Source organism: Stenella coeruleoalba (genome assembly GCF_951394435.1).
Source record: "Stenella coeruleoalba genome assembly, chromosome: 21".
Lineage (NCBI taxonomy): Eukaryota > Metazoa > Chordata > Mammalia > Artiodactyla > Delphinidae > Stenella > Stenella coeruleoalba.
In genome coordinates, this window is record NC_137167.1 from 9,624,134 (window position 1) to 9,636,689 (window position 12,556).

The 12,556-nt window shown below is 39.0% G+C and overlaps 1 long non-coding RNA gene across 2 annotated transcripts in view; it reads right to left on the reverse strand.

Moving 5' to 3' along the window:
- The window catches only part of LOC307179674, a 177,321-nt gene that overhangs the window by 82,030 nt on the left and 82,735 nt on the right, over positions 1–12,556 (reverse strand). Inside the window, exons 1-5 of one of the 2 annotated variants that reach the window (XR_013825502.1) lie at positions 5,907–6,068; positions 5,694–5,774; positions 4,169–4,322; positions 3,875–4,041; positions 3,485–3,569 (exon numbers count right to left, since the gene is read on the reverse strand). This is a non-coding gene — a long non-coding RNA (uncharacterized lncRNA). Of the gene's footprint in view, positions 1–3,484; positions 3,570–3,874; positions 4,042–4,168; positions 4,323–5,693; positions 5,775–5,906; positions 6,069–12,556 lie in introns of those variants that run through there. The other variant, XR_013825501.1, reaches the window with a different exon arrangement.

Here is a 12,556-nt window from a genome sequence, read left to right on the forward strand (position 1 = left end):
ATGAGTTCAAGTGCCAATTCCATTGTTTTCTGGTGGTGAGACACTAGGCAAATTGCTTAACTTCTCTGTGCTTCACTTTCATTGTTTCATTATGGGATATCATTAGTATTACCACCTAGGATTATCTGAGAATCTAAAGTGCTTTAAACAGAGTCTGGTACATTGTGAGGCTCCTATTGTCCTCGGACACTAAGGGGACAAGGCTGTGGCAAGGTAGTTCAGCCATGACAAGAAATCAGGAGGGCGGAATCTAGGAAAAAGGTTCTGTCAGCCTAATGGATCCTGCAGTGATTCTCTCCAGAAAGAGACTTCTGATATGCTCAAGGGATCTAACCATTCAAAAAGTGTATCATAAGAGTTTAATAGTTTAATTACAGTCTGTCCTATCTCAGCTTGTCAATGGATGGTAACAAGGCTGTACAAAAGCTAACTAGGTCTAAGGTACAGAGGTGAATAACTATTTCTAACCCTTTTCCATATAATTCTTCTCCTCCTGATTCAGGTAGATGAACCACATATTATGTCCACACCCCCTCTCTATAGATGATGTGTTCAGTCCTTCCTTATACTTTTTCTCAATCTAAGAACTATGTCTCTATTCATTTATCTTAAGCTTGTTCTATGAAATAATTTAAGTGAGTGCAGGATATATTTGATTCCTATGTCATCCCCCCTCTCCTTCCTTCTTCTACTACTCATGGCCAATTACATCATCATCCCTCCAATGTATTGATACCTCTTTAATAGTAAGCACATTCAATTAAGGACTAAAATCTCATGCAATTCAGAGAAAAAAGCCAAGGCAAAGAACTGGAGGCTTTTAAAAATTTTTGGTTATTTGTCCAATTTCTGAGTTCTGGAGAGATGGAACTAATTGTTTATATATTTGAGTGATGTGTTTGGGTCTTGGTTTTTTTTTCTTCCAGCTCTGGATCCTGGGCAAATCACTGAAATCTGAGCCTCCATCTTCTCACTGATAAAATGACAATCATCCTAAATCACATGGCTCTTGCTAAGTCATAAGAGTCGCCATTTAATGAGAAGCTCTATATTCTAGTAAGCGTGGGATTTAGATATAACACTTAAATTACATATGGATTTTAATCCAAACAATGACTTTAGGAAGGTGGGCATGATTATCCTCCAGTTTATAGACAGAGAAACTTTTGTGTTAAAAGAGCATTAATAATTAGTTCTAGGTAACACAACTAGTAAAGAGCAGAGCTGGGATTTGAATTGAGATCTCTGACTGAAAACCCATATTTTTGCCATTATATCTTCAAAGAAGTTCATAGAAGTGAGTGTGTTTTGTAAACCAAGTTTTTAATAAATATCTCATAATCTCATCACCGATTCCCACTTCCAGAAAACTCCATTCCTACCCATAGCAGGTCGGTAGCATGATCTTCAAAGCCCAGGAACAATCAGTTCCAATTACTTTACTAGGCAGGAGGAGACACCTTGACACTGTTGTATTCCGCGGCAGCCATAACCGTTTGCCATTTTTAGCCTCCGATACCAATTGCTTCTCCTACGGTCATCTTCACTGGTGCGCCAGTTGCCAAAGCAGATCTGTCTCTTTGAGGCTTGCTTTTGCTCAAACTCTATGGGCTCATTTGATAAAGAGGCTGACTCCAAGCCATGCTTAATCTTTTGCTCCATGGGCTATGCTTGGGAGTTGGCTCACAAACTGCCCCTCAAAGGGAGGAGGGAAAGTGACAATAAAAGGAGAGCTATGGACTGTGAAACCTTGCCCGACAGGCTCTCTTTCCCGGGAATTAGCTAGGAAAGCAGAAATGTATGTTATTAGAGGGCAAGTGTCTGGCGTTGCAGCTCTCACTGGGCTCTGTCATTGGTAAGACTCCTTAATGGCTGAGCTTGGAAAGACTACACAACAGCTGTGCCTGGAGATAGCACACACTGAGTGTGATTAGGGTAATGTTTTCTTCATTGCTTAAGCAACAGAAGGAAAGAGCAGAGCTAATGCATCAGGCTTTCCTCTCAGGCATGGGGGGGACAAGAGGATGCCAGACAGCTACAAAATGGTAGATCCCTGTGATCCAGATATAATTGAGTTGTTCAGCCCATGCAAAATCAGAAGGGGGAAAAAATATATCACCTCCTCTTATAAAACAAAAAAAAAAACCCTCAGAATGATCTATACAGAAATCACGTGAAAACCATGGAGTTATTTATGGGATTGTGGTAGGAAAGTTAGAAAGTCTAATCCCTTTTTAGATCTGCCTGCCACTCTGTTTTTGTGTAACATTAAGAAATACATTATCCAGAACTGTGTCTCAGTTTTTTTATCTGTAAATTGGAGATAAGACACTTATTCTATCAACATCAGAGCCATTTTGTAAGAATCAAATACATTAATGGATCTGAAAGTGTTTTGAAATGTACCTATATATTATTGTATTCATTTTAGGAATTTGATGGTAAAGCATATTCAGTTTCTGACTGCATTAATACATAGGAGAAAATATCAGGAAACTCTTACGTGTATTGTGTCAGGAGTTTAAATATGAGCTTTTTTTTTTTTTTTTTGCGGTACGCGGGCCTCTCACTGTTGTGGCCTCTCCCGTGGTGAAGCACAGGCTCCGGACACGCAGGCTCAGAGGCCATGGCTCACGGGCCCAGCCGCTCCGCGGCATGTGGGATCTTCCCAGACCGGGGCACGAACCTGTGTCCCCTGCATCGGCAGGCAGACTCTCAACCACTGCGCCACCAGGGAAGCCCTAAAAATGAGCTCTTGAAAATCACACTTAGGTAACTACTTCTAAAGCCTTCTTACATTTTTGTTTGTTTTGATTTTTACCTGCTCAGCTTCTTTTAAAAAGTGCTAATTACAGACAATGCTTTTCAGTGCTTTTCCCAAGAAAATGGCAATCGTCAGAACTATTCTAAAGGTAAAGAAAGCCTTGATTCTACTTTATGTGTGCCTCATCTGCCAGTGGAGGAATAATCAAGGAAAAATGCAAGAGTCAATTTTGATACACTCACATATATTTCTATGGCAATACAAACCCTTCCATATATATGCCCCAAGCCACGGCAGGAGTAAAAAGTCTACTCTGTGTTTCTTTTACTCTCAGTTCAAGACAACTGGATTACGTACCTGTTTGGTTTTTCATGTAACCTAAACTTAGTTTTGGATTTCTCTTCTTGGATGTCCTTGTCCTTTGCAAAGACACTTGACTTAAGGGCATCATATAAGTATTTTTGCCACATTATTGTTATGAACATTTTTTTTCCAAAAGGAAATAACACTGAAGGTCCACATTCCACTTGGTGTTTCTGGAGGGTGTTTTTGGATGAATTAGCATTTAAGTTGGTGAACTGAGTGAAGCAGATTACCCTCCCTACTGTGGGTGGGCCTTTCAAGTCAGCTGAAGGCCAGAATAGAACCAAAAGGCTGACCCTCCCCCAAGCACTCAAAATAAACCATCAACTCTTCTGAGTCTCCAGTTTGGCAACTCACCTTACAGATCTTGGAATTTGTTAGCCTCCGCAGTTGCATGAGCCAGTCAGCCAATTCCTTATAATGAATCAATCTCACGTAAGTCCTGGGGATGTAACGTACAGCATGGTGACTATAGTTAATAATACTCTATTGTATATTTCTAAGAGAGGAAATCTTGAAAGTTAATCATCACAAGGAAAAACAATTTGTAACTAGGTGTGGCTGGATGTTAATTAGATTTATTAACAATATATACAAATATATACAATATATACAAATATTGACTCGTGTTGTACACCTGAAACTAATATAATGTTATATGTCAATTATAACCCCAATAAAAAAATCAATCTCTCTCTATATATAGATATAGGTATATGTGTATATATGTAATATAGTTTTACGTACACACATCCGTTTAGTTCTGTTTCTCTGGAGAACGCTGAAGAATACAGGCAGTTACATTTTGTATTTTTAGATTCCTTATGAGAGAAGGTAGGCCATTCCTCAATATTCCATTGTTTTCCATCTTCCAGTGTTTCCTGCACTGGTTTTCCATGTAAATTTCAGACTATCTTGGTTGGAAAAAAAAAGATATTACTGTGTGTGTGCATGTAAACACAGTTCATATACGGAGAATTTTTCCAATGTAAAGGATCTTCATTATATTTAAACTCACACTCTTTTATGTACGTCTCCTACCTGTTAGCTGTTTTCCTTCACTTTTGGTCAGTAATCCTTTTCTTGGCTAGTTTGCTGATGTTTTCCACCTAAGATATGCCACAAGATTGATGGCCTCAAACCTTCAACTTCAGCTTTCCTCCTTTTGCAAGTTAAGATTGGGTTTGGGTCAACTCTGGGTCAAAAATATATTAGGTTAGTCTTTTCAGATTGTGTTTAGATCCATATATCAAGAACATACTAAAATTGAGATGGCTTCCTTGGCTGCCCTATCAAACCATTCGACCTTTTAAGATTCTTTTTCCAGTTTTGGTTTCCTCTTTGCACTCTGCCTACACAGTTTCTGTTGAAAGTGCAAAAGGAAATCATTTCTTAAAACCTCAAAGCGCTACACTTATTTCATTTTTTTAAATTTCATTTATATTACAGAAATCAAAGTGCTCCAAACAATTTTGGAGCACTTACGTAGTAGTATGTTAGCAAGAACACTGTGCTGGAGTCAAACCACTCTTAAGGTGCTAGAGTCCTAGCTTGGAGCTGTGTTACTTTAGGTAAATCACTGAACTTCTCTGACGAAAATTGCACTGCCTACCTTAATGGAACTGAGGAACAGATGATATTGGATTTGGAAAATTAATTTGTAAGCTGTCAATGAATATCATAGTGTATTAAATTTTTCTTCATTTCCTAAATAAATAAATTTCCTAAATAAATGGTACTTGATTTGTAGTCTACCTATCTACCACTTTCCATTTTCACATTAAATCAAAATTATAATCTCTTATATCCTTGGTGTTGGATAGTGAATAGACACACTGAAACCTCTAAGCATATCTGGTCTAGGTGTTTCCCAATGTCCTCTTGTATATGAAAATATATAATGTAATTTCATTGGAATTTACAATTAAAATATTACCTGGAAGTTTCATACCAAGGACATGAGGTCTCCCCATTCCATATTTCTTTTAGTGGGACTGGTTTGATCCCTATTATCTCAGCACCTCTTGTGGTGATAAACTGATCCCCACAGAGAGGACCCAAGTTTTCATAGGATAGATAAGGTATATTAAAGACAGAAAGTAAAGCTGCAAGACTGTAAATAATTTAACCTAGAAATGCTAAGCTTGGAAAGCAATTAATTATAGACAAAAATTTATAAAAAGAAAAGAATGATTTAGTTGAATGAATGATGGAAAAAATCTAGAGATCTGGGTTCTAACCCTGTCTATACCATGAAATAGCACTAGGATTTTAGGTACATTTTTTAGCTCAGATTCAGAGTTTTCATCTGTTTAAAAAATAATGAAGATGTCCGTACCAGAAGATCTTTAAGAAACTTCCTAGCACTAACTCTCTGATTCTGCCCCTCTCCTCAAGGCTCTAGTTCCCAGGACAGCCACCATGCTATCATAACAGCAGCTTCCTCTTTGTCTCTCATATTCCAACCTCCAGATAAGCTTATGTGGAAACTGAAAGAATTGCCCTCTCCAGCAGAAAATATATTATAATCCATTCAATCATTCACAATAAAAAATATGGCACCTACCTTCACAAAGCTTCTTTTATTGCTACCATTTAAAGGTTAGTTCTGATCCAGGAGCCTGTCAATTTGAACATCAACTGGATCCTGTTGATAACAAAAAATACAATTATTAAGATTGATAGTAACTTCCATTTATTGAGCACTTATTATACTCCACACTTAACATTCTTATCTCACTAAAACTTCACAACAATGCTGTAAAATAGGCACTATTACCGTGTTTGAGATGAGGACCCTGAAGTTAACATGGTCAAATCAGACGGGTGGTAAGCACATCTCCTTCCAGATGGCTCCTTTGATGGGTCTTTCTGTTATCTAACAGTCATCTAAATTCAACAGCAACATTCACATGAAAGCCAACGTGTGAATGTCTTATTCTTGATCTACTGTGCATCTTTAGTTTTTCTTTCTTTGAAACAGGAACACTGAAGTTCATGTAAACCTCACACGGACACTGTGAAGGTAATATGTGACACAACAAGCAGACTTCAATCATAGATACTGCCAAGTTGTCTTTATTTTATTTTATTTTTTATTTATTTATTTTTTTTGCGGTACACGGGCCTCTCACTGTTGTGGCCTCTCCCATTGCAGAGTGCAGGCTCCGGACGCGCAGGCTCAGCGGCCATGGCTTACGGGCCCAGCCGCTCCGCGGCATGTGGGATCCTCCCGGACCGGGGCACGAACCCATGTCCCCTGCACCGGCAGGTAGACTCTCAACCACTGAGCCACCAGGGAAGCCCTATTTTATTTTTTAAAAATTTTAATTTTATATTGGAGTGAAGTTGATTTACAGTGTTGTGTTAGTCTCAGGTGTACAGCAAAGTGATTTAGTTATACATATACATATATCCATTCTTTTTCAGATTCTTTTCCCATCTAGGTTATTACAGACTATGAGTAGAGTTCCCTGTGCTATACAGTAGGTCCTTGTTGATTATTTTATATATAGTAGTGTGTGTATGTTAATCCCAACCTCCTAATTTATCCCTCCCCCACACCCTTCCCCTTTGGTAACCACAACCAAGTTTTCTTTATTGTAACACTGCCCATCCTGACTTTGATTCTGAATGGATTCCCAACCATCTTTTAGAAGTTATTTTAGAGATCAAATAACAGAAAAGAGACAGAATTTTGACTATACTTAGGGTGATCCTGCATGTGCAGAGAAGGCTCAATAATTTTCAATTCTTGATAATGATAAAATAAATTAATGTAAAAAAAGAACGAAAAGTATTAATTTAACCCTACAGAGGGGTTCCATGTTATACTTGTTTGCGGTTTTTGTGTTTTCCACCTTACAAATGAGGCATCATCTTAAGAGATACACAGGTTCTAAATAAATGGTGAAAAAAATCACCTTGCAAGAGAGATTATTTCCAAAAGATTAATTTGAAAACAAACTATTAAATATTTTCTTTAGTCATTCAGACCCTCATTATCAGACGTCTGTGCCCTGTGTCCGAAATATTTTGTTTCTTTACTCACAGACTCTCACTTGCTGTTAAAAATTCTCTTGAAATCTTTCTTTATCATGAATGTTTTAGCCTTATTGCAAAGAAATAGGCAATTTATTGATGAATTTACTAAGAATGTTTCAAGAATATACATATATTCATAACGTTATTACTTGTTATATACATTTATACATTGTATTAATCATATAGATATATATAGGTATCTCCTAAGACTTGTTTTGGGTTATAGGACAAACATGATTTGATTTCAGCCAACATACTTGCTGGAGACACACTATGTGTATCTGTTTGATCTTTTACGTGTAAATTACATTTCTCAAGCCACAGCTACCTGGAGGAGTACCCTCAAATGAGTGGGTGTGGCTCATCAGAGCCTTAGTCTTTAGCTCCAGGGCGTAATGGCTTAGCTGTTTGAATCAGCCTATCCTGTCCCTCCTTTTCTGTATGGCAGTGGTTCTTAACCCCTGCTGCATATTAGACCTCCTAAGGATCCTAATCACTGATCACAAGGTTTCATGCCAGACCATTTGAATCTGGATCCCTGAGGGTAGGAGTCAGGCATCAGTATTTTTAAAAAAGTTCCCTAGGTGATTCTACCCCACAGCCAGGGCTGAGAAACACTCCTTTACAGGAAAAGACTTGAGCCCTGTTGCCGTCCTGAGCTACGATCTCTGTGAAGCGTTCTCTGCCCAACGGGGTACTCTCCTGCTCCCTGTTGTAGGGCCTGTTACCCTCAGCTGGTCCTGAAGTTGAGTTTAGGGGTTGTAGGTATCATTTCATGTGTCACCTCCAGTGTTGCTCTAGTTACTAATGTCTAGTCTCACTTCAACAGTCACCATGATGGAATGGAGAAGGACTCTATCCCCTCTGTGTTAGGATTACTTATTAAACCGCAAACAGTAGGGGCTTGGACGTCCATTGCTTGTTTTAAAATCACTCACGGTATTACTTCTGTTATTTAATACTGCTTGTTCAGTTTATTGAGACAGCACCTGTGCATGTCTTCCCTGAAGGACTAGGTCACAAAATGCTTTAATTAACATCACACAGGCCCCAGCACGGCCTGCTCCCAGGAGCACGTGACCGTGGGAGGAATGACACAGTCTGGTTTACTCCTCCAGATTGAACCAGTGGAGACAGGGCACGGGAAACAGGAGGAGAGGACACAGCAAGTTGGTGAAGGCATCCTCCTGGCCTGTCAAATCATTTCTTATACTGATATTTACGATAAGATCACAAGCTCTTAAGATATTCAAGATCATAAGATACACACCAACTTTATTTTCCTTTGAAGTGATTCTCTCTACTAATAAACTTCCCCAGAGTTTAAAGGACTATTACTACATACGGTTATTCCACTGCTCTAACTCTGGCATTGGCCATTTACCACCATATACCTTAACTGTTTCTCGCATTAGGTTTTTGTTTTTTAAATTTTATTTTATTTTATTTTTGGCTGCATTGGGTCTTCATTGCTGCACGCGGGCTTTCTCTAGTTGCGGCGAGCAGGGGCTACTCTTCGTTGTGGTACGTGGGCTTCTCACTGTGGTGGCTTCTCTCATTGCAGAGCACGGGCTCTAGGCACGTCGGCTTCAGCAGTTGTGGCACGTGGGCTCAGTAGTTGTGGCTCGCGGGCTCTAGAGCGCAGGCTCAGTAGTTGTGGCGCACAGGCTTAGTTGCTCCGCGGCATGTGGGATCTTCCCGGACCAGGGCTCGAACCTGTGTCCCCTGCATTGGCAGGCGGATTCTTAACCACTGCGCCCCCAGGGAAGCCCTCGCATTAGGTTTATCGGGTCTTTGTATAAGGAGACTCTCCAACAATTTACCTCCACGATGCCCAATTCCAGCAGAATAACCCCTTTCCCTCTCCCCTGGGATCTAGATGTACAGATCCATAGGAATTTGTTCAGTTCAGATTTCATGTTGGTAAGAATCAAGGTCTTAAAGGACAGTTGCTAGAAACCTATAAACAATCTCAATAAACGTTGGATGAATGAATGAAGTCAGTGAACAGTGTCCAGTAAAAGGCAACCAGCAAGTGAAAGCCTCAAACATTATTGCTCGCGATGCTCATAGAAGCGGAGTTGGGAGTTTTGAAGAACAGGAGCACAATTTCATATCCCTTTTGCTCCCTTCCCAAGTTCAGCACATACTCCGTCCCTGTCTACATATTTACTCTATCCCTATCACACAGATCAAGCAGATGCTGGTCCAGGACCTTTCAGGGAGAAGCAGTCCCCTGGCCAAATGAGGGGGACAGCATCTCATGTTTGCCCCAAACCCCTGCCTCCTTCACAGACTGGTTACAATAATCAATGCCGCTGTGACAGGTAAGCAACAAATTAGACATCAATGCCATAGCTCAGAGAACAGAGCAGATAGTCACCCTCAAATGTGTAAATCCACTTAGCTGTAGTATCTGGCTGCCTCAGCTAGAGTTAAGTCCCTGACAAGTTAAAAGGATGCCTGACATGTATGCTTGGTCCTCCCTGGGGAGATGATAAGAGGGGGGCAGGTGGGAGAGAGAAAGCATGGGAGGAGGGGAAATTGAGTCCTTTGGGATTTAATTTACAAGCTGTTTACTGAAAAATTTAACATCTGAACATACCGTGCTGGGTGGCATCCTCGTCCCTTTGTGCTCAGTTTCTGGCCATTCTGCCTCCCTCTGCCCGCCAGCCCCCGCCTTCATTGCTGTCTGACTTGGATGGGAAATCACCATCTTCTTTCCCACAGACCCATTAAAAATCAGTAATGTAAGGGATCAGTCAGGCCAGCCTGCCGGCCACTCATTCCTTATGAACCATATGACAATTTTTTAGTTTGACAATTGCACCTCATATATTTTAATATTGGTTTTCAAAGAAGAAAGCAGAGAACTTCCATTTCTTTACAGCTCCCTGTAATTTCAACTTGCTCTTTACTTATATATGAAGTCGACTTGGGTGGAAAGGTTAGAGGCAGATGAATTTCTAGTTTCAGAACCTAGGAAAGGCCAATAACATGTGCCATAATCTTAATGCTAAGGTTTCATGGAGCTTCAAGTATGCTTTATATTCATGGATGACACTCATTGAAAATGATGACAAGGACCTCATATTTCTAAAGGTTTTTAAAATTTTTTTCCTACATCCTAACCCCTGTTTAAACTTTCTTAGACAACTGTAAAAGACAAAATAAAATAAAGCAAAATTTAAAACAAGCAAAAATTAAAAAAAATGAAAACAAGCAAAATTTAAAACAAGCAAAAAATAAAACAAAATGAAACAAAACAAGCAAGAGCCCATCATGACTGAAAAGTTTTCCTGATACTTTCAGGTCCAACAAGCAAGGAATACGTTTGTTTGATTTTAACCCTCCTTAGACCATTCGGAAAAGACCTGACTATTTTTCTAACCCCAAATATTTACCAATCTTCCTACCTATGAACTTTGCTTTCTTTAATTTTTATTCATGAATCAGCTTGCTTTTTATTGACTGCTGTGAACAATTACAGGATTGGATTAAAAATTCCGGAAGACATAAAAAAGGATTAGATATCTGTGTTTTATAGGTGTAAACATAACATCATAGGACAACAGTTACTTATTTAAATTCTTACATTTACCATGATAATGAAGTAAAACTTTGTTCCTTCTTTCCTTCCTATTGCCCTAGGTAAAATAAAGGAGAGACTCAGGAATTAAGGGAAGGAAAGAAATGAAGAGATAGGATGTCTTTTCAAACGTGAATTTTGGGATTTGAACAACTATAGCATATGTCTACCCTAAAATCGTCTGTTCCATCCTATTCTAGAAGTTTAGATCCTATTCAGTGCCAGCAATTGTACTTATCACTACACTACAAAACATCAAAATAATAGCGTATTTTTATGGAGATTCATACTTTTCAAAGTACTCTCATTTTCATTATATCATTTTATCTTAACAACACCCCTGAATCATAAAATTGTATACTTAGAAGGATCCTCCTATAATATTACCTCTAAAATAGTCCCCCAAACTATGGTCTCGTCTCTAATTTTGGAGAATTCACTATATCATGAAACAAACAATTCCACTTAAAAAAAAATACTTTTTTCTTTGTAATAAAAAGTAGCACTTGTTCAGTTTTAAAAGTTTAAGAATTACAGAATAACAATAAAAATCACTTTCATTTCTACCACCAAGAATTAACTGCTATTAATATTTTGGTAGACCCCCATGCTTTCATCTATACAAATATATATATAATTAGTTGGGAATATTATCACTGTAACAGCCAACATACATATAACTGTTGCAGGCGTTCAGAATGAGCCTCCCCTTAAATGTGGCACTTTTGCATGAGGATTAGGATTACTTTGAGCGAAAGGCAATCGAGACCCTGCAGGTTCAAGAGAAACTACTGCCCTCTCTTAGCTACCTAGAAGAATTTAAATTGGGGATTTTCCCCAGAGAAGAGTTATTATCAGAGAAAAATTTTATGTAAGTGGCTCCATCTCTATGGTAGGGCAAACAACATCTAATCTCCAACTTCTGCTCTTCTTCTTATTGTCCTGTGAATGACCCTCCTGTCCTTGGAAGCCCCAGGGCCCTAGTCCATCCCTTAGCTCAGGATAGCATACAAACCTCATTTTACCTGTCTCTAACCCTCTCATGTATGCGGGATTCTTGTACGTACGTAATGAAATTTGATTTTCTCCTGTTAATCTGTTTTATATCAATTTAATTCTTAGACCAGCCAGAAGAACCTGAAGGGTAGAGGGAAGTTTTTTTCCTCCCCAACACTGTATTTGTTGATCCTTGAGGCAGAAGTTGATCCCTAGGCAGGGCCTGGTTATCAAATGACACCAAGGCACCAAGAGGGAGGGAGTGAGGACCAGGGGTGAGAGGAGGGGAAAGGGTGGATGAGTAGGAAGTGTGGAGGCCAAAAGAAGTGGTGGAAACTCAAGGGTACTGCGGTGTAGCTCCTCCCTGTAACCCCCAGCCTCTTATCTTCAGTGAATTCAATAAGAATTCATCCATTGCTTAGTGTGAGTGGATATTTTATGGAAACTGATAAAAGGGGGGAACATTTTACCCAAGGTGATGAAGCCTGAAAAAGACATCATCCATAAATTTAGGTACTGGATCAGGAGTGCTTGAGCCCTTGGGAATGAGCAGAAATCATGACTAAAGGATGGAAATCAAGCCTTAATGGTTCTCTGAGAGTCAGTGTGCTCCTGAAAGACCTCTGAGTTGTATATGCATTTGTAATGTGACTTTATACAATGCTGTTCAAATGATCTTGTATTTTGCTTTTGTCTTTCAGTTTTGCACAATATTATTTATCTTGTAATTACATACTATTTATAATGTGATTTTTCAGATTTATTTTTTATTGAAGTATAGTTGAATTACAATGTGTTAA